This window comes from Manis pentadactyla, chromosome 2 (assembly GCF_030020395.1).
Source record: "Manis pentadactyla isolate mManPen7 chromosome 2, mManPen7.hap1, whole genome shotgun sequence".
Taxonomy (NCBI): Eukaryota; Metazoa; Chordata; class Mammalia; order Pholidota; family Manidae; genus Manis; species Manis pentadactyla.
The window spans coordinates 99,667,659-99,690,128 of NC_080020.1; the positions used below are offsets into that span (position 1 = coordinate 99,667,659).

Sequence of the window (22,470 nt, forward strand, 5' to 3'; positions counted from 1 at the left end):
GCAGAAAAATGGAACATGCCGCTCCTTCCGCCCGCAGAAGGGAGGTGGGGGAACCCTTCGATCTCGCCTAGGAGAGGCGACACAGGCGAAGTCACCGGAATCCGGGACGCCGGGAGTCGCGTTACGGGAATCGCAGCCGCCTGGCGTCCCGCCCCCTCGCAGCAGGGCGGCCGCTGGGCCAATGCCCCGGCGCGCCGGGTTTCGCGGGGGCCAATCAACGTACAGATCCAAGTCCGAGGGCGGTGCGCGGCGCGAGAGCCGCGGGGCGGGGTCAGTGGGGCGCATCGCCCCGCCGCGGGAGGGGGTGCCGCGTGCCGCGTCTGCTAGAAGTGGAGCTGAGCGAGCCGGAGCTGGGAGAGGATCCGAGAGGCCCGCGGAGCCGCGCGGGGAACGCCGGGGCACCGCTGAGCTGGGGCCGCGACCGGCCGACCGACTGGCCTAGCGTGACCTGGCGCCTAGGGGGACGTGGGCTGTGGGGACGTGGAGGAGCGAGGCGCCGAGGCCTGAGGTGAGGAGGGGCCGTGGCCGAGTGAAGGGCCGGGTGGCGGGAGGTGAGGGCTCGCTCCGGGCGGAGGAGCCCGGGAACCCGGCACAGAGATGACCACCCTCTCCCGGGAGAAGGGCGCCGACACTGCGCGCGCCCCAGACCTGTTAGCCCAGCCTGGAAATCCCCACATTCCCGCCTCTCCTTGTACCCAGTCCTCCGAATTTGATTTCCACAACTTTGTCACCTAGATTTCTCAAACCGAAGTACAGACCTTACCTCCAGCACGCACGCGCACACACCCTGAACCCTTTTTAAGCCCTCACCCCCGAACTGTCTTTTGGATCATACTGCTTTTTGGCTACCAAATCCCCATTTTTTTCCTAATCTCCATTTCATTTTCCATGAATTCCACTAGCCCCGCCTTTGACTCTTCATTTTCTACCCGGCGGTTAATGCCCCTTTCTCCCAAACCATCTTTTCTTCCTTAAATTGTAACGTTTCATCATTGCTGAAAGTTCATTCTTATCAGCATTCTTAATTAATGTCTTATTTTGCTATTTATACGTACGGGTCCTCCTGAATCCCACATGTCAATGTATTCTAAAGGCACCACCAGATCCATGTCCTTAAAATTTCACCCCCTCCCCAAGGCTTAAAGATTTTTCAAAGTAGCAAGGTTCTGTTTTTCGGAAGATGAACAGCATTTTATTCATAACCCCAAACTGAATAAATATCACAGGTTAAAAATAATACTTGCCACTTTCATTCACTTCTTTTTTCCTTAAGAAGGAAACCCATCTCGGTTTAATTGTGTACTATTTGGCATTTCAGCAATTACACTGCTTTAAAATAATTAATAGAATGCCAGGATGAATATTCTAAAAGACTGGAGTGTTTGGTTTAGTTGGTTCTGTAAACAAACCCTTTAGACTGTGTGACTGCCAGCTTCAAGTTGGAACAACTTTTAATTTGAAATTCTTACTCAGATCATCCTGTGAGCTGTTCGCCAGTATCTTAAATTCTTAAATTCATGTTAATTCCTATTTGGAAGTATTTTTGAACTGCAAACTGGAATGGTATATTTGTAGAACCAACTTGGTAATAAGTTAAATTGTGCTTTCCAAATATTTCTCTTCGGGGATAATTTTGAACATTTGTTTTTTTATCACAAGTGGAAGAAAAAAGTTACCGGATGGACAAAGTGTAAGGAGGATAAATTTTGTAGTGGAATTTTTACCTCACTTCATCTGTATTATTGACAGTACGTCTATACATGTTTAATTTTCTCATAGGTAATTTAGAATATTATAAATACCACTGCCAGTTAATTTGGTACATTTTCGTATGTAATGAAAAATGTGTTCAGTGTTCTTATTATTTATGAATTTCAGCGTTCCAGTTTTCTTAAACTTTTCCTAAGAGAATTTGTATTTCATTTAAATGTTAGAGTAAATGTCAGTTACTATATACTTGTGAAGCAGGTGTTATGCTACTCATACTTTATAGTGAAGGAAACTGAGGCTCAGAGTCCCTGTGAAACCTGGATTTGTGTAATTCCAAATACTGTAGTCTCAAAGTTTGACATGCTGAACACCTTGCTCATAAGGAATCCGCTGCCACAGTTTGTGGTTTGGAAACTTAAGGATGCCGCATGATTCCTCTGCAGGGAACGTTCCTCCTCTCCCCTCAAAATGTTTCAGAGCTTCTCATTTTAACGAGAGTCAGAATTCCCTGGCCCTAATACATTTGCATCTTGGCTGCTAGAGAAGTATGGAATGTTCTCACAGTCTCCTCCATTCCTTTGGTTGCAAAGGCAGTGTGATCAGAGTTGAAGTTTCTACTGAGCTTTGTTATTTTACACAACAAATACTAAGCACTTACTATTGGCTATAGGAATTCACAAAGATGCTTAAGTGGTAGTCAAGACCCTCAACGAGTTTAAAGAAATTAGATTGAAAAACCATTAGGTGAAAAATGACAAGGATGCAAGGCAGTTTTAATTAAATGCAGAGTGATACAGAAAATGCTGTAGATATTTAAATTAGGGGGAGGGTTGGAATGATCAAAGGATTTACCAGCAGTCAGCTTTGAAACCTGGGTAAGATTTGGATAAAGGGAGATATGAGGGGAGCCCATTCCAAATAGAAGTCTATGTGGAAAGGGTCAGAAGTAACCAAGATATATTATTATAGTAGCCAATACATATATATATAATGCTTACTTTTGCCATTCACTGTTTTGAGCTCTTTGCCTTTATTTAATCTAAATAACCTTATGATGTAGATCTTACTATTCTCCTTTTACCAAGAGGGGAACCGAGGCACGGAGAGGTTAATTAACTTGCCCAGTGCAACATGGCTAATGGTAGATCGAAATTCATACCTAGACATCCTGGCTTCAGAATCCGTGCTCTAAAACATGATACTGTACTGTCTCTTCTCTTAATATTGTATACTTGAGTGACAGTGGCTAGAATAATATGGCCATACCAAAAAAGTCTTTTAAAACTCACTCTTATTTGCCAGCTATGTGCCTCAAAGTATGTTATATTCAGAGGATATTAAGACTTATAAATAATTACAGTACAGTGTTAGGAATCCTGTTAGGGATATATACAAGTGCATTGGGGGCAAAGATGTTTGTGAGAGTGGGAGGAAATTCCACAGAACAGATAATGTTTCATCTTAGTTATAAACACCACTGAGCACAGTCCAGGAAAAGACATTCTAGAGTCAGGGAAATGGCATTTGTAGAAGCACAAACTCTGAAATAACAAAGTGTGTTAAAGAAAGTCTAGTAGTTTGCTGTGATTTGAGCTTAGAGTCTATAGGGGTGGCATTGTGAATGACGTGGTAAGGCCAAGTAAAATGAGCTTAAATATTTGCTTTGTGTTTGGGAAGTGTAACTCCGGAGAAAGGAAATCCTGGGGCAAAATACCTCTAAAACCGAAATTAGTCAAAAGGAGAAATAAAATTTAAAACCTGTTCATTGCTTACGAACTGCAGTCTGAGGCCCGTCTGTTTCCTGCTTGGGCAGAAGCAAATCAGCACTCACCCTAACCTCTCAGGTTCAGATAAGCCCTCGGTTGCCCAGGTAATTACCCTCTGATATGCATATGCACTAAAGCCAGGTGAGATACTCTGGGAATACTACAATTTTAACCACAGGAAGCTACAAAAGTAAATTCAGTGTAATTAGAGTAGAAAACAGATTGTTGCTATTTTCTCTAGAAGTATGGTGGAGGCATAACTTGAGGGAAAAGTCTGACTCGAGGGGATTTTTTTTAGCATAGATTTTGAATATTGGAGAAGGTAAGTTAGGCACACTGATGCCCAAATTTTTAGGTTCTTAAATACTAACTAAAATTATTTGGCATTATTATTCACCCTTTAAATAGCTTTTGAGGAAGAGAGTGACAAGTTTAAAGTGGGTTTTAGAGAGATTCATCCACTAATAATGTTCATAATGATTTGGAGGGAGGAAAGAGATTGGAAGCAAGAAGTCAGTTATCAGTACCTAAATCAGGTCAGTCATGGCAGAGTGGAAGACATGAAGAGACAAATGGAAAAGACATGAAAGATAGTTGGATAAGATTTGTAAGTGAGAAAAACTAGAATATAATGGATTGGTAAGAGACTGATGGATCCCATTGACTTAGACAATTCAAGAAGGATGAATGTTTTTTAGATAGGGAGAAAAGATAGTACTGTGATTTTTTTTCAAAAATGTGCATTTATATATATCTGTGTCCATAAGCACATGTATATGTGTGTATTCTTTTTAGACCTGTTAAATTTGAGTCAGAGGCAGAATATCCAAGATGATAATATATAGTCAGATTAAAAGAAAGCTCCCAGAGGGCTTGAAATTATTTTGTTTGAAGATGATAGTTGAATTACGTGTCCACAAAGAAGTTGATATTTTAAAGAATAGTGGATGCCAAATATTTCTGGGTACATTCACAGCCAGGAGATAAAACCTAGCAGAGAAAATTCAGTGAAGTCGATAAAGGGACTAATTCAGACACATGATATGGTTACATAGAAACCAGGAGATGCGATAAATTCAGGAAGCAAAAATGGTTGATGATGTGAAATCTTAAACACTTGTGATACTGTTACAGTGACTACAGTCTTTTTTATTTTGTGTCTGTCTAGTATAGCTTAGATTTAATGAGAAATAAGCTAATTGATCAAGAGTAAGAGAGCTACATCTGTTGACATGAGGCTATAGATTGTTTTCAAGCTGCATGTATATATATTACATATCCAGAGCAGTTGCTTAATTCCTTTCAGCACAATAATTGTATTGCTCTGTTAAAATTTGAATATTCTGCCTCTGAATTTTCATTTTCTTTTACTCAGACTTTTCAGTTTTATCCTTTGCTCTAAAGTAAATTGGTTTCATCATTACTTCTGAATAGTGCATTACCTGTTGGTCTTCTGCACAATCTGTTTTTGTTTGGATGTTCTGTTGTATGTATTCTCGTGCTCCCAATCCCTAACACAAAGTAAACTGATCAGAGCTGTTTCAGATAGCACACCTCTGGTTTGTTGACCGGCATCCCCTGGGATTTTGCCGTTGGTAATCTGCACTTGGCAGTTAGTCAATGATGATGTATATAGCTTAGTGATGCTATTTTCTCTATTTAGAAAACCTTTACTCTTACTTCATGACTGGGCCCTTTTCTGGACCCTGTCTAAATTGGGTATTCTCTGTGCTCCTCTAGCACTCTGTGCATATTCTCCCTCTGTAAACTTTTGTAACTTTTTAAGGGCAAGAACTTTTTATTTGGCTTCATCTGTATTTGTGGTGCTTTATTTCTTAAGCTATAGTAAGAACGTGGTTGGTTGATCATCAAAGTATTTCTTAAACCTTTTCAAATGTTTAAAACAGTTGATAATTTTTAAAAGGCATACTCTGTATTTTCTTCCAGTTCTCATACAATTTTACTTTTGCATTTAGGTCCTTAATCAGTCTGGAGTATATGTATCTGTGACGAAGTAGCGCTCTTCATTTTTTTTTTTGCTTGTGGAGCCAGTTGTCCCAGTACTATTATTGAACGGTCCTTTATTTCCCTAATGATACGCTTTTCTTTTTTATCAAATATTAAATTCTTACATATACTTGGGTCTGTTTCTAGACTTTTTGTTTGGTAGCATTGATTTAGTTGTCTATTCCTATGCCAATGCCATGTTTTAATTACTATAGCTTTATAGTATATCTTAATAGATGGTACTGCAAGTAATATGTTTATTCTTTTTTGAAAATCAGCTTTTGACTATTCTGCCATAGTTTATGTGAAACTTTAAACTGGTTTGTAAGGTTCCTTATTAAATCACTTTGGAATTCAGGTTAAAATTGTATTACTTTATTAATTTGTGAAGAACTGCTCTCTCTACCTATATGTGTGTTTTTTTTTTATACCATGATATTTAGGTCTTTTTAATGAACCTTTTAGTGAGCTTTTACAGTTTTCTTCATAAAATTCTTGCATAGTTTTTATTAGGTTTTCCCTACACATAGATTTCAATGCTATTGTGAGTGGGATTTTTTTCTATTGCATTTTTAATTGGTTATTACTGGTGAATAGGAGAGCTATATTGTTTGATGCTCTTTTGTTCAACTATTATGTTAAACTCCACAGGTCTAATAGTTTGTCATTTTATTCTCATTCTTTTTCTTGATAGATGATATCATATCATCTACAAGTTTTTCTTTTTTCCATTTTGATCTTATTTATTTGTTTTTTTATATTTTTGGTTAAGCCCTCTAGAACAGTGATTAAGTGATAACTCCAAGCATCTTATTTAAATCCAGGATTTAATAGGAATGATTTTGATTTTTATCTTTAAATAAACAGTAAAAACCTGTTTACGTAGGTTTCTGATAGAAATACTGTGGTGGTAGTATCAAGAGCTGCACTGATTACAGCTGTTAACCATTCATTGAGTACATACTATGAGCCAGATAGTTTCTAAGCACTTCAAGTGTATTGATTTTCTTAATTTTCACAAAAATTGTAGGGAGTATACGAGTAGGTGGTGGTATTATCCTCATTTTTGTAGATAAAGAAAATGAAAGTGAGAGATACTAAATAACTTTCTTAATATGTTTTACAAAAAGAAGACTTGTACACAAGCAGACTGATTCCAGATTCTATTCTATTCTCTCTGTTATATTTCATCACGATAGGGATGGTTTCTTTCAGTCTTAGTTTTCTGACACTTTGTTGTTATTTTAAAATTTTAAGTCAACAGTTGTTGAATATTATCAGATGCTTTTCGACCATCTATTGGAATGGTTGTGCAATTTTGCTCTTTATTAATAAATGTAGTGGGTAACATTGATACCTTTTCACACATTGGACCATACTTATATTTTTAGGTTAAATACCTGTTAGTATTAGGTTTTTGTTTTGTTTTCAAATACATTGCTAGAATAAATTCGCTAATACTTTAATTAGGCTTTTTCATGCCAATATTCGTAATAGTTTGACAATTGTCATGCTGTATAATCCTTGTTTGATTTGGTATCCAAATGCCTATGCAGCTTGCACTTTTGGCCAAAATAAGATTTACCCTCCTGCCTGAAACACCTCTAAAACAGAAAAAATACATTAAGTAATGAGAAGCAAGACACTGGACATTGGATGATGAAAGGCAGTGACTTTGAGAGATGGGAAACAAATCAGGTGAACTTTCTGATTGCACTAGCCTAATACCCTTAAGAGAGTTTCCAAACTATGGCACAGGTAGGGGGAATCTAGGCTAAGCCCATCTCAGAGAAATAAAAGCTTACATCCATATAAGATTTGGGAATAGTTAAATTATGGTATTTGTGTACACTGATGTGTTAATGCACCTGTTCACAACAAGGAAGTTTATTCATCCAACAATATATTTTAGCTTACTATGCCAGGTATGATTCTAAATGCTAAATATAGCAAAGAACAAAACAAAATTCCCTGCCTTGTGCACTTATGTTCTATTTTGGGGACACACACAATGTATTAGTTTCCTAGGGCTGCAGTAACAAAGTACTACAAGCTCAGTGGCGTAAAACAATGGGGATTTATTCTCAAGGTTCTAAAGACAAGTCCTTCTGAGACTCTGAAGAGAATCTTTTGCCTCTTCCTAGCTTCTAGTGGTAGCCAGTTGTCCTTGGCATTCCTTGGTTTACAGCTGTATCACTCCCATTTCTGCCCCTGTCATCTGGCATTCTTTTTATGTGTTTCTGTCTCTTCTTACAATGACACAGTCGTATTAAGGACCCATCCTGCTCCAACATAATAACTAATATTACATCAGCTCTATTTTCAAACAGTCACATTTTGAGGTACTAGCAGTTAGGACTTCAGCATGTCTTCCAGGGGGACACAGCCCAATTCAGCCCATAATAAACAAAAAGCAAAATAAGTAAAGTAAATGGCATTTTGGAACTAGGGTTGGCAAACTATGATCCATAGGCCAAATCCAGTATGCATCCTATTTTTGTAAATAAAGTTTTACTGAAACTCAGCCATGCCCATTTATTTGCATATTGTCTATAGCTGCTTTTGCACTGCAGTAACAGAGTTGACTAGTCGTGACAGACACCTTAAGGCCCACAAAGCCTAAAATATTATCTGGGCCTTTGCAAGAAATGTTTGCCAGCTTATTTTAGAAGGTGTTAAGTGCTGTTGAGAAAAAAGCAGGAAAGAGGCGGGGATAAATGATACAGGGTGGTCAGGGAAGACCTCTGTGAGAAGGTGAATTTGAGCAAAGGCTACAAGGAATTCATCTTTATGTATTGACTTTGAGTGATGTCCAATATGTAGTGTTAAGTGAAAAAAACAAGTTACAGAACATTACTGTAATCCCATTTTTGTAAAACAAGGTATATATTTATATAATAGAGTTATATGTTAGAAAATTGGAAATTTATCCACCATATTGTTCATAGTTACTGTGGTAGGATTATAGGGGTTTTTCACATGACATGTTCTCAGTTTCTGCTCATTTGAAAATTAAAAAACAATTACCTATTTCTTTGTATTTTAAAACATCATTATTATAGATTGAGTTTCTTATTATATCAAAAGCTTACTGTATATGAAACTAATGAAGGATTCTACTCTTTGCTTAAGTTTGCAGTTATCCTTTACATTTCAAAGAAGCGTTGCTACTTATGCTAGAATGAACCTAGTGTTGAGCAAGTTTTAACATGAATTTTTACATCTATGTGAATAAAATAGTTTGTCAGTTGAAGTCAGTAGCCTTAACTTACTGCTAGTGGAAGGCAAAAGGTATGATTCCATGGAAGATTTGCTTAAACTGCTTTTGTTAAATTGAACAATATGCACCTTTCATGTTTCTGCGACATTACATGGACGTCAAGGAAGTTCCAGTTAGGCATAGGGGAGCTGATAATGTTTCCAAGTAGAGATCAAAACAATACTGGGATGTTTGAATACTCATATCTTATATAAGTGTTTATAGGATGGCTTTATTCTGAAGCTCAAGAAATATCTAAAATGGGATATTTTATGAAAACCTAAAGCCAAATAGCAGGTAGAGATTTAAGAAGTACACATATAATTAGTATTATCAAAGCTGGCTTTCTAAACAAGGCTCTCCTTCTCTTCACAGTAAGACCCAATGAAAAGAGCATGACATTTGGAGTTAGAAGATTTAATTTCAAATCCCTGCACCTTTACTTACTAATCTTGTGATTTGGGTAAGTAATTTCACCTATCTGAATTTTTGCTTTTTCTTTTATATAGTTCCAATAAATAATCCCTGCCATTCCAAACCCTTGGAATGCACAACACCGAAAGTGAACCCTAAGGTAAACTGTAGACTTTGGGTGATTATACTGTGTCAGTGTAGGTTCTTCCTTGGTAAAAACGTACCACTGGTGAGTAATGGTGATAATAGGAAGGCTATGCTTGTAGGGACAGAGGGTATGTGGGAAATCGCTGAACCTTCCTCCCAATTTTGTTACAAACCTAAAACTATTGTAAAAATTAAGGCTCCCTGCACTATCTACCTTCTCTAGGATATTAGAAATAGCAAATGAAATAATTTATATGAAGGCACTTTATGTAATGTAAAATGGTATACAAGTGTAATTATGACTTCATAATTGGTAGTAACAGAATAGAGAAGAGATGGATAACTTTCAAAATAACTAATTTAATAATTAATTGGTATATTGTTTGCAGATTTATTCAGAGGAACACTCTACTATATGACATGATGTAAAAGATACCATATTGAAATTTTCCCCCTTCCTGATTACTGCTTGGCTTAATTCATTCAGCAATTGTAGTTATCTCCTATTCTACCTTTTTAAAAACCTTCTGTACTAATGTTAATGTAGTAACAAAGTTTATACTGACATTCCTCCTCAATTGTACTGTAAACTTGAATGTATTATTCATGCTTTTTCATTCTGCCTTTGGTCAAATTAAAAATAAACTAAAAAAATCACAATCTACAGGTAATAAAAATAATTTATAAGTGCCAAAACTATCAAATATTTATCAAATGTAACTCCACTGCTTTTTCTCCCACTTGAGAATATCCATGGGAATGAAAATATGAAATGAGAATAAACAACTGTAGGAAAAATCTTGATTTTGTTCTAATTTTTTAAAGTAAATCATTCATAAACTTTGTTATTTTATCATTAATAGTTGAATTACTTGTGATATATCTTATGAGTCCTTTCAGTACATTTCTGCATTTGAACCACCATGATTTAGGAATTGCTGCTATAGATGAACCACTCAGTTCTTGTACTATACCCTTCATGTATCTGGCTAGTAGTCATGTTTTGGTTTCATAGAAGCTTCCAAGATAACATGCACACATCAAGGATAATCAGTGTATGCAATATGTAGTTATAATATATGCATAGATAATTCTGTAAGATGAGAAAAGAGGATAGTACTAATAATAGAATTTTAAATTGAATATTTATTGTCAGCAGAATGAAAGGCGGGGGAAAATGGGTAGAGTATTGTCAAGTCTGTCAATTAGAAAATAAGATAAGCCCCAAAATGAAGCTGACTATGTTGCATATAATATTTTAGGGAGAGTTGTATTTGTTGTATTTTCAAAAATGTATGTGGTTTTGGGAGGAAATTTCTGCTTCTCTACTCACGCCACCATCTTGGTTCTCTCCTGCATATAATATTTTAGATTGTGCTACTGTATATCCATCTCTTAGATTTGGGCAGTGAAATCATGTTCTTTAATAGATGTCCCTTCATCACATCTCAATTGACAAGCCTTTAAAAATTAGGAAACATTACTCTTGTTAAAATGTGAAACCTGCCTTTGTCTGTTCTCCTCTTTTATTTGTATTCCATGGCACTGCTCAGGTAAATCTAATTGCTTTGAAGTAATCATAAATACCGTCAGGGGACCTCTCATTTCTGAGTTTTGTTGTAAGAATGTAGTACCTCAGACTGCCAGTTTTCAGGAACCATAGAGAAACTTCTCTACAAGTGAACAAGGTACATGGAGTGGGGGTGGTCAGGATGGCATGAACACATACTGCTCTACTGATAGCTCATGTTATTTTCTTTGTTTTTGTTGTTATGATAAACAATTGAATGATGTGATAGATTTTTCTAATATGGGGCTATATAAAGTTGGGAAGTAAGGAATAAAACAGGTAAAAGAAAACGATTCCTCCAATTTAGTTCTTTTACACCTTCACCTGAAACAGTCTAAACAGTTGCATACTATGTTCCAGATGTAGTACTTAAAGCTCTCTCATCAAGAAGTTAAGTTTTATTTGGAAGAGAATATTTACACATTGTGTTTTTTAATTTAAATTATATTTATTTTTTGATGAACTACTGAAGCCACATAGTACAATATTGGAAAGGTGCAAAAAATATATTGTAGAGAGTCTCTCCCTCCCTGGTGTCTCAAATAGTGGCAGCCAACATTCAAATTTTTGTCCTTTTAGAGGTGTTTTATGCATTTACATATAAGGAGTATGTGTTTTGCTATCTTTCTTTAGTTGTTTTGCCCTCAAGTAACAAATAACTGTTCTATACTTTAATAATGTACTTTAGACATCATTACAATCTGTCATATAGTGCTTTGTCATTTGTTTATGGCTACATGTATACTACGTTTAAATATACCATAATTTATTTTTTCATATTAAGGTATGTATAATAAAATGTACAAATCGTAGTGTACAACTTGATGAATTTTGACATGTGTATAGTCTCATGTAACCATCACCCAAATCAAGGTATCAAACGTTCTCACTAATTTTTTTCCCCTTGAACCTATTTCACCTATTCTCCCACCCCCTTCCCTATGGCAACCACCAGTCTGTTCTCTGTTTAGTAGGAGTTTAATTATTTCATGGATATGCCATAATTTAACTACTCTTCTATTCATGAACATTTAGATTGCTTCAGCCTTTTACTACTAAAAACAGTGCTGTGGTGAATAACCTTCTACATGTGATTTAGTTCTTATTTATAGGATAAAATACTAGAAATAAAAAGTCAAATGTGTAAATATTTAATTTTGATTCATAGTGCAGAACTGGCTACATATCTTGTCTAGATAGGCTTTCTGTTTGGTTTTAATTGAAGTCTAGTTTTTTGTTTGGTTTTAATTGAAGTCTAGTTTACAAACAATAAAATTCACAAGTTTCAGTTTGTTGGGAAGGTTATACCAGTCATAACTGTAGTGTATGAAATGTCTGTCATAATCTCCCAACACTGTTGATAACTTTTTAGCTTTTATATTTTTACCAATACTAGAAGTGAGAATGATATTGGGATAGTTTTTGTTTTGTTCACTGTCTTTGCTAAGTACAGTTTACCTATAAGCATACCTCATTTTATTGCACTTTGCAGATACTTTGTTTTTCACAAATTGAAGATCTGTGGCAACCCTACATCAGTCAAGTCTGTCTGCCATTTTTCCAACAGCATTTGATCACTTCAGGTCTCTGTCACAGTTTGTTAATTCTCACAATATTTCAAAATTTTTCATTATTATATTATGGTGGTCTATTATCTTTGATGTTACTCTTGCAGTTGTTTTGGGATGCCATGAACTATGTCCATATAAGACAGCAAATTTAATGAATGGTTGTATGACTGTGTGTTCTGACTGTTCTGCCAAGTGGCCTTGTCCTACCCCCCACCCCTTCTCCCTTTCCTCCAGCCTCCTTATTTCCTGAGACACAACAATATTGAAATTAGGCTAGTTAATAACCCTACAATGGCCTCTTAAGTGTTCAAGTGAAAGAACAGTTGCATATCTCTTTAAAGCAAAAGCTAGACAAGATTAAGCGTAGTGAGGAAGGCATATCAAAAACCAAGATAAGCCAAAAACTAGGTCCCTTGTGCCAGTGAGCCAAGTTGTAAATGCAAAGGAAAAGTTCTTGAAGGAAATTAAAAGTGCTACTCCAGTGAACCCATGAATGATAAGAAAGCAAAACAGCCTTATCTCTGATATGGAGAATGTTTTAGTGGTCTGGATGGAAGATCAAACTAGCCACAACATCCCCGTAAGCCAGAGCCTAATCCAAAGCAAGGCCCTCTATTCAGGTCTGTGAAGGCTGAGAGCAGTGAGGGAGGTGCAAAGAAATGTTTGAAGCTAGCAGAGGTTGGTTCATAAGGTTTAATGAAATAACTGTTTCTAAAATAAAAAGTACAATGTGAAGCCATAAGGGCTGATGGACAAGCTGCAGCAAGAAAATCTGGTTAAGATAAGGTGGCTACACTAAACAGCAGATCTTGAGTATACGTGAAATAGCTGTGTATTAGAAGAAAATGCCATCTAGGACTTCTATAGCTAAAGACAAGTCATTGCCTGGCTTCAAAGTTTCAAAGGGCAGGCTGACACTCTTAGGGGCTAGCTAATTCAGGTGGTGACTTAAGTTGAAGCCAATGCCCATTTACCATTCCAAAAATCCTAGGGCCCTTAATAATTATGCTAAATCTACTCTGTGCTCTAGAAATGGAACCATGCCTGGATGACAGCACATCTGTTTACAATATGGTTTACTGAGTATTTTAAACCCCCTGTTGGGATCTACTGCTCAGAAAAACAGATTCCTTTCAAAACATTAACTGTTCACTGACAGTGCACCTGGTCACCCAGGAGCTATGGTGGAGATGTACAACGAGATTTGTGTTTTTGTGCGATTCTAAAGCCCATGTATTAGGGAGTAATTTTGACTTTCAAGCCTAATTATTTAAGAAATAGATTTCATAAGGCTGAAGCTGAAATAGAATGTTAATGATTCATGGAGAAGAGGTCAAAATAGTGACATTAACATGAGTTTGGAAGAAGTTGATTTCCAACCCTCATGGATGACTTTAAAGGGTTCAGGATTTCAATTGTGGAAGTCACCATAGATGTGGAAATAGCAAGAGAACTAGCATTAGAAGTGGAGCCTGAAGATATATCCAAATTGCTGCAGTCTCATGGTAAAACTTGAATGGATGAGTTGCTGCTTAGGAATGAGCAAAGAAAGTGGTATCTTGAGATGGAATCTACTGGTGAAGATCGTGTGCAAGTCGAAATGACAACAAAGGATTTAGAATATTACATAAATTTAGTTGATAAAGAAGCGGCAAGGTTTGAGGGATGACTCCAATTCTGAAAGAAGTGCTACCATGGGTAAAATGCTATTAAACAACATCACATGCTATAGAGATCATTCGTGGAAGGAGGATCAATTCATGTGGCAAACTTCATTGTTTTCCTAAGAAATTGCCACAGGCACCCAGACTTCAGCAACCACCACCCTAAATAGCAGCCATCAACATCAAGGCAAGATCCTCCACCAGCAAAAAGATTGTGACTTGCTAAAAGTTCAGGTGATTGTTAGCATTTTATACCAGTAAAGTATTTTTTAATTAAGTTACGCACATTGTTTTTTTAGACCTAATGCTATTGCATACTTAGTAGCCTGCAGTATAGTGAATATAACATATATACAGTGGGAAACAAAAAATTCATTTGACTCACTTTATTGCAATATTCGCTTTACTGCAGTGGTCTGAACCTAGACCTGAACCTGAAATATCTCCATGGTATGCCTGTACAATAAAGTCCACAGATCCTACATTTACAGCTTGGCGAAATTTACCACCTTCCAGATCAAGATACAGAACGTCCAACATCCCAGAATGCTTCCTTCTGGCTGCTTCCCCTACAAAAAAGATAGCCAACATTCTAACCTATCACCACAGATAAAAGATAAAATTTATCTGTTTTTGAACATAATATAAAGGGAATAATGTAGCATATACTTTCTGTGTATATCTTATTATATGTGAGATTCAGTCATGTTGCAAGTACCTGTAATTCTTTTTCATTGCCATGATTCACTTACTTGAATATACCCCAATTTTTCTACTGTATGGATTTTTGGTTGCTTCTGCTTTTCAGTTTTAATAACATTTTTATGAATATTCTTGTTCATATCTTTTGTAGAAATTAAGTATCCATTTCCTTTGGTTGTATACCTCTATAAACAAGTTCACCAATTTTAGTGTACAGTTTGTTAGGAAACAGTTCCCCACAGGTCTCTTCTCTCTTGTATTTCTGTATGTCTTATGAGCAAAAGCCATCATTGTATTTTTACTAGACTATCTTTTCAAGGATATTGGAAGGTAGAAATGGTGTCTCTCCATAGACCAAAGATCAGGTTTGATTTCAGCCTTTGAAAATAGAGATAATGTCTCCCTCCAAAGTAAAGGGCATGCATACCTAACTGCCATTTTTAAAGATTCAGATTTCCTAAGCTTAGTCCTTCTCTCTTGCAATGCAACACATTGCATGTACAGCTGCTAAAGAGTCTTTTCACAACCCCCCTGGGAATTGGGGCTTGGGCAACTGGCACAAGATAATGACGATATTCTGACTACTTTTACTGGTGTGAGTAATACAGTCCTTTATCTTTGACTCAGAAATCCTGTGTCTTCCACCAATATCCATGAAACTGGCAGGCCAACTTGTTAGCTTGCAAGTAGGGTAAAATCTCAGAGCCTTCCCAATTCTTGACAGTGGTTCAGTAAGTTTTTTTTTTTTTTTGGTATCATTAATATACACTTATATGAACAACATTGTGGTTACTAGATTTCCCCCCATTATCAAGTCCCCACCACATACCCCATTACAGTCACTGTCTATCAGCATAGCAAGATGATATAGAATCACTACTTGTCGTCTCTGGGTCATACTGCCTTCCCTGTGCCCCCCAACACACACACAGACACTATGTGCGCTAATCATAATGCCCCCTTTTCCCCTTATTCCTACCTTCCCACCCATCCTCCCCAGTCCCTTTCCCTTTGGTAACTGTTGGTCCATTCTTGTGCTCTATGAGTCTGCTGCTGTTCCTTCAGTTTTTCCTTTGTTCTTATACTCCACAGATGAGTGAAATCATTTGGTACTTGTCTTTCTCCGCCTGGCTTATTTCACTGAGCCTAATACCCTCTAGCTCCATTCATGTTGTTGCAAATTGTAGGATTTGTTTTCTTCTTATGGCTGAATAATATTCCATTGTGTATATGTACCACATCTTCTTTATCCATTCATCTACTGATGGACACTTAGGTTGCTTCCATTTCTTGGCTATTGTAAATAGTGCTGCAATTAACATAGGAGTGCATCTGTCTTTTTCAAACTGGGCTTCTGTATTCTTAGGGTAAATTCCTAGGAGTGGAATTCCTGGGTCAAATGGTATGTCTATTTTGAGCTTTTTGAGGAACCTCCATACTGCTTTCACAAAGGTTGAACTAATTTACATTCCCACCAGCAGTGTAGGAACTTCCCATTTCTCCACAACCTCGCCAACATTTGTTGTTGTTTGTCTTTGGGATGTTGGGCATCCTAACTGGTGTGAGATGATATCTCATTGTGATTTTAATTTGCATTTCTCTGATGATTAGTGATGTGGAGCATCTTTAAATGTGTCTGTTGGCCATCTGAATTTCTTCTTTGGAGAACTGTCTGTTCAGATCCTCTGCCCATTTTTTAGTTGGGTTATTTGATTTTTGTTTGTTGAGGTGCGTGAGCTCTTTGTATATTTTGAATGTCAACCCCTTATCAGATATGTCATTTATGAATATATTCTCCCATATTATAGGATGCCTTTTTGTTCTATTGATGGTGTCTTTTGCTGTTCAGAAGCTTTTTAGTTTGATATAGTTCCACTTGTTCATTTTTGCTTTTGTTTCCTGTGCCCATGGAGATAATGTTCATGAAGAAGGAGATCATGTTTATATTGAAGAGAGTTTTGCCTGTGTTTTTCTCTAAGAGTTTTATGGTTTTATGACTTACATTCAGGTCTTTCATCCATTTTGAGTTACTTTTGTGTATGGAGTTAACAGTAATCCACTTTCATTCTCTTAACATGTAGCTGTCCCGTTTTGCCAACACCAGCTGTTGAAGAGGCTGTCATTTCCCCATTGTATGTCCATGGCTCCTTTATTGTATATTAATCGACCATATATGCTTGGTTTAATATCTGGACTCTCTATTCTGTTCCATTGGTCTATGGGTCTGTGCTTGTGCCAGTACCAAATTGTCTTGATTTCTGTGGCTTTGTAGTAGAGCTTGAAGTTGGAAAACGAGATCCCCACTGCTTTATTCTTCCTTCTCAGGATTGGTTTGGCTATTTGGGGTCTTTTGTGGTTCCATTTGAATTTTAGAACTATTTCTTCCAGTTTGTTGAAGAATGTTATAGGTATTTTGATGGAAATTGCATTGAATCTGTAGATTCCTTTAGGCTGAATGGCAATTTTTTTTCTTTTTGAAAATTTTGACAAGATTTTATTTGGAAGTGTTCACACATTTAAGCCATAGTATCTTTGCTAATTGTTTTTATTTCTTTTTTTTTTTTATTTTATCATTAATCTACAGTTACATGAAGAACATTATGTTTACTAGACGCCCCCATTCACCAACACCCCTCCACATACCCCATTACAGTCACTGTCTATCAGTGTACTAAGATGCTGTAGAATCACTACTTGTCTTTACTGTGTTGCACAGCCCTCCCCATGCCCCCCACTACATGCTAATTATACATGCTAATCGTAATACTCCCTTTCTTTCCCCCCTCTCCCTAGTCGCTTTCCCTTTAGTAACTGTTAGTCCATTCTTCGGTTCTGTGATTGTACTGCTATTTTGTTCCTTCAGTTTTTATTTATTCTTATACTCCACATATGAGTGAAATCATTTGATACTTGTCTTTCTCCACCTGGCTTATTGCACTGAGCATAATACCCTCTAGCTCCATCCATGTTGTTGCAAATGGTAGGATTTGTTTTCTTCTTTTTCAAACTGGGCTGCTGCATTCTTAGGGTAAATTCCTAGAAGTGGAATTCCTGGGTCAAATGGTATGTCTATTTTGAGCATTTTGAGGAACCTCCATACTGCTTTCCACAATGGTTGAACTAATTTACATTCCCATCAGCAGTGTAGGAGGGTTCCCATTTCTCCACAACCTCGCCAACATGTGTTGTTGTCTGTCTTTTGGATGGTAGCCATCCTTACTGGTGTGAGGTGATATCTCATTGTGGTTTTAATTTGCATTTCTCTGATGACTAGCGATGTGGAGCATCTTTTTTTTTACAGGAAGAACATTGTTTACTAGGCTCTCCCCTTCACCAAGTCCCCCCCCACAAACCTCGTTACAGTCACTGTCCATCAGCATAGTAAGATGTTGTAGAATCACTACTTGTCTTCTCTGTGTTGCGCAGCCCTCCTCTTTCCCCCCCATATTATACATGCTAATCGTAATGCCCCCTTTCTTCTTCCCGCCCTTATCCCTCCCTACCCTCCCATCCTCCCCAGTCGCTTTCCCTTTGGTAACTGTTAGTCCATTTTCGGTTCTGTGATTCTGCTGCTGTTTTGTTCCTTCAGTTTTTCTTTGTTCTTATACTCCACATATGAGTGAAATCATTTGGTACTTGTCTTTCTCCGCTTGGCTTATTTCACTGAGCATATTACCCTCTAGCTCCATCCATGTTGTTGCAAATGGTAGGATTTATTTTCTTCTTATGGCTGAATAATATTCCATTGTGTATATGTACCACATCTTCTTTATCCATTCATCTACTGGTGGACATTTAGGTTACTTCCATTTCTTGGCTATTGTAAATAGTGCTGCAATAAACAAAGGGGTGCATCTGTCTTTTTCAAACTGGGCTGCTGCATTCTTAGGGTAAATTCCTAGAAGTGGAATTCCTGGGTCAAATGGTAAGTCTATTTTGAGCATTTTGAGGAACCTACATACTGCTTTCCACAATGGTTGAACTAATTTACATTCCCACCAACAGTGTAGGAGGGTTCCCGTTTCTGCACAACCTCGTCAACATTTGTTGTTGTTTGTCTTAGATGGTTCGTATGAGGTGATACCTCATTGTGGTTTTAATTTGCATTTCTCTTGATAACTAGCAATGTGGAGCATCTTTTCATGTGTCTGTTGGCCATCTGAATTTCTTCTTTGGAGAACTGTCTGTTCAGCTCCTCTGCCCATTTTTTTTTTTTTTTGGTAGATAATTATTTTTTATTGAAGGGTAGTTGACACACAGTATTACATTACATGAGTTTCAGGTGTACAACATAGTGATTCAACATTTATATACATGACAATTCTAGGTACCAGCTCTCACCATACCAAGCTGTTACAATACCTTGACTATATTCATTACATCCCAGTTACTTATTATTTTACCATTGGAAGTGTATATATATATATATATATTTTTTTTAGGGCATCTCTCATATTTATTGATCAAATGGTTGTTAACAACAATAAAATTCTGTATAGGGGAGTCAATGCTCAATGCACAATCATTAATCCACCCAAGCCTAATTTTCGTCAGTCTCCAATCTTCTGAGGCATAACAAACAAATTCTTACATGGAGAACAAATTCTTACATAGTGAATAAGTTCTTACATGGTGAACAGTACAAGGGCAGCCATCACAGAAACCTTCGGTTTTGCTCATGCATTATGAACTATAAACAGTCAGTTCAAATATGAATACTCATTTGATTTTTATACTTGATTTATATGTGGATACCACATTTCTCTCTTTATTATTATTATTTTTAATAAAATTCCTCTGCCCATTTTTTAATTGGGTTATTTGCTTTTTGTTTGTTGAGGTGCCTGAGCTCTTTATATATTTTGGATGTCAAGCCTTTATCAGGTCTGTCATTAACGAATATATTCTCCCATACTCTAGGGTACCTTTTTTGTTCTATTGATGGTGTCGTTTGCTGTACAGAAGGTTTTTAGTTTGATATAGTCCCACTTGTTCATTTTTGCTTTTGTTTTCTTTGCACAGGGGGATATGTTCATGATGAAGTCACTAATGTTTATGTTAAAGAGATTTTTGCCTATGTTCTTTTCTAAGAGTTTTATGGTTTCATGACTTACATTCAGGTCTTTGATCCATTTCGAATTTACTTTTGTGTATGGGGTTAGATAGTAATCCAGTTTCATTCTCTTACATATAGCTGTCCAGTTTGCCAGCACCATCTGTTGAAGAGACTGTCATTTCCCCATTGTATGGCTATGGCTCCTTTATCATATATTAATTGACCATATATGTTTGGGTTAATGTCTGGAGTCTCTAATCTGTTCCACTGGTCTGTGGCTCTGTTCTTGTGCCAGTACCAAACTGTCTTGATTACTATGGCTTTGTAGTAGAGCTTGAAGTTGGGGAGTGAGATCCCCCACTCTTTATTCTTCTTTCTTAGGATTGCTTTGGCTATTTGGGGTCTTTGGTGTTTCCATATGAATTTTTGAACTATTTGTTCCAGTTCATTGAAGAATGTTGTTGGTAATTTGATAGGGATTGCATCATATCTGTATATTGCTTTGGGCAGGATGGCCATTTTGACGATATTAATTCTTCCAAGCCAAGAGCGTGGGATGAGTTTCCATTTGTTAGTGTCCCCTTTAATTTCTCTTAATAGTGTCTTATAGTTTTCAGGGTATAGGTCTTTCACTTCTTTGGTTAGGTTTATTCCTAGGTATTTTATTCTTTTTGATGCAATTGTGAATGGAATTGTTTTCCTGATTTCTCTTTCTACTGGCTCATTGTTAGTGTATACGAAAGCCACAGATTTCTGTGTGTTAATTTTGTACCCTGCAACTTTGCTGTATTCCGATATCAGTTCTAGTAGTTTTGGAGTGGGGTCTTTAGGGTTTTTTATGTACAATATCTTGTCATCTGCAAATAGTGACAGTTTAACTTCTTCTTTACCAATCTGGATTCCTTGTATTTCTTTGTTTTGTCTAATTGCCAGTACTATGTTAAATAACAGTGGGAAGGGTGGACATCCCTGTCTTGTTCCCAATCTCAGAGGAAAAGCTTTCAGCTTCTCGCTGTTCATTATGATGTTAGCTATGGGTTTGTCATGTATGGCCTTTATAATGTTGAGGTACCTGCCCTCTCTGCCCATTTTGCTGAGAGTTTTTATCATGAATGGATGTTGAACTTTGTCAAATGCTTTTTCAGCATCTATGGAGATCATGTGGTTTTTGTCCTTCTTTTTGTTGATGTGGTGGATGATGATGGATTTTCGTATGTTGTACCATCCTTGCATCCCTGGGATGAATCCCACTTGGTCATGGTGTATGATCCTTTTGATGTATTTTTGAATTCGGTTTGCTAATATTTTATTGAGTATTTTTGCATCTACGTTTATCAGGGATATTGGTCTCTAATTTTCTTTTTTGGTGGGGTCTTTACCTGGTTTTGGTATTAGGGTGATGTTGGCTTCATAGAATGAGTTTGGGAGTATTCCCTCCTCTTCTGTTTTTTGGAAAACTTTAAGGAGAATAGGTATTATGTCTTCTCTGTATTTCTGATAAAGTTCCAAGGTAAATCCATCTGGCCTGGGGGTTTTGTTCTTGTGTAGTTTTTTGATTACTGTTTCAATTTCTTTGCTCGTAATTGGTTTGCTTAACTTTTGTGTTTCTTCCTTGGTCAGTCTTGGAAGATTGTATTTTTCTAGGAAGTTGTCCATTTCTCCTAGGTTTTCCAGCTTGTTAGCATATAGGTTTTCATAGTAGTCTTTAATAATTCTTTGTATTTCTGTGGTGTCTGTCGTGATTTTTCCATTCTTGTTTCTGATTCTGTTGATATGTGTTGATTCTCTTTTTCTCTTAATAAATTTGGTTAGAGGCTTATTTTGTTTATTTACTCAAAGAACCAGCTCTTGGTTTCATTGATTTTTTTTCTATTGTTTTATTCTTCTCAATTTTGTTTATTTCTTCTCTGATCTTTATTATGTCCCTCGTTCAGCTGACCTTAGGCCTTATTGTTCTTCTTTTTCCAATTTCGGTAATTGTGATATTAGACTATTCATTTGGGATTGTTCTTCCTTCTTTAAGTATGCCTGCATTGCTATATACTTTCCTTTTAAGACTGCTTTCACTGCGTCCCACTAAAGTTGGGGCTTTGTGTTGTTGTTGTCATTTGTTTTCATATATTCCTTGATCTCTATTTTAATTTGTTCATTGATCCAGTGATTATTTAGGAGCGTGGTGTTAAGCCTGCATGTGTTTGTGAGCCTTTTTGTTTTCTTTGTACAATTTATTTCTAGTTTTATACCTTTGTGTTCTGAAAAGTTGGTTGGTAGGATTTCAATCTTTTGGAATTTACTGAGGCTCTTTTTGTGGCCTAGTATGTGGTCTATTCTGGAAAATGTTCCATGCGCACTTGAGAAGAATGTGTATCCTGTTGCTTTTGGATGTTGAGTTCTATAGATGTCTGTTAGGTACATCTGTTCTAGTGTGTTGTTCAGTGCCTCCGTGTCCTTACTTATTATCTGTCTGGTGGATCTATATTTTGGTGTGAGTGATATGTTGAAGTCTCCTAAAATGATGCATTGCATTCCATTTCCTCCTTTAGTTCTATTAGTGTTTGTTTCACATATGCTGGTGATCGTGTGTTGGGTGCATATATATTTATA

The 22,470-nt window shown here is 36.9% G+C and overlaps 1 protein-coding gene across 1 annotated transcript in view; it reads left to right on the plus strand.

The window, feature by feature from the left end:
- Positions 1 to 330: 330 nt before the first annotated feature.
- Positions 331 to 22,470, plus strand: part of IL6ST (interleukin 6 cytokine family signal transducer) — a 67,182-nt gene continuing 45,042 nt past the window's right edge. The window contains exons 1-2 of the mRNA XM_036900227.2: positions 331 to 508; positions 9,118 to 9,205. The gene's annotated coding sequence lies outside the window, so the exon portion shown is untranslated. The remainder of the gene's footprint in view (positions 509 to 9,117; positions 9,206 to 22,470) is intronic.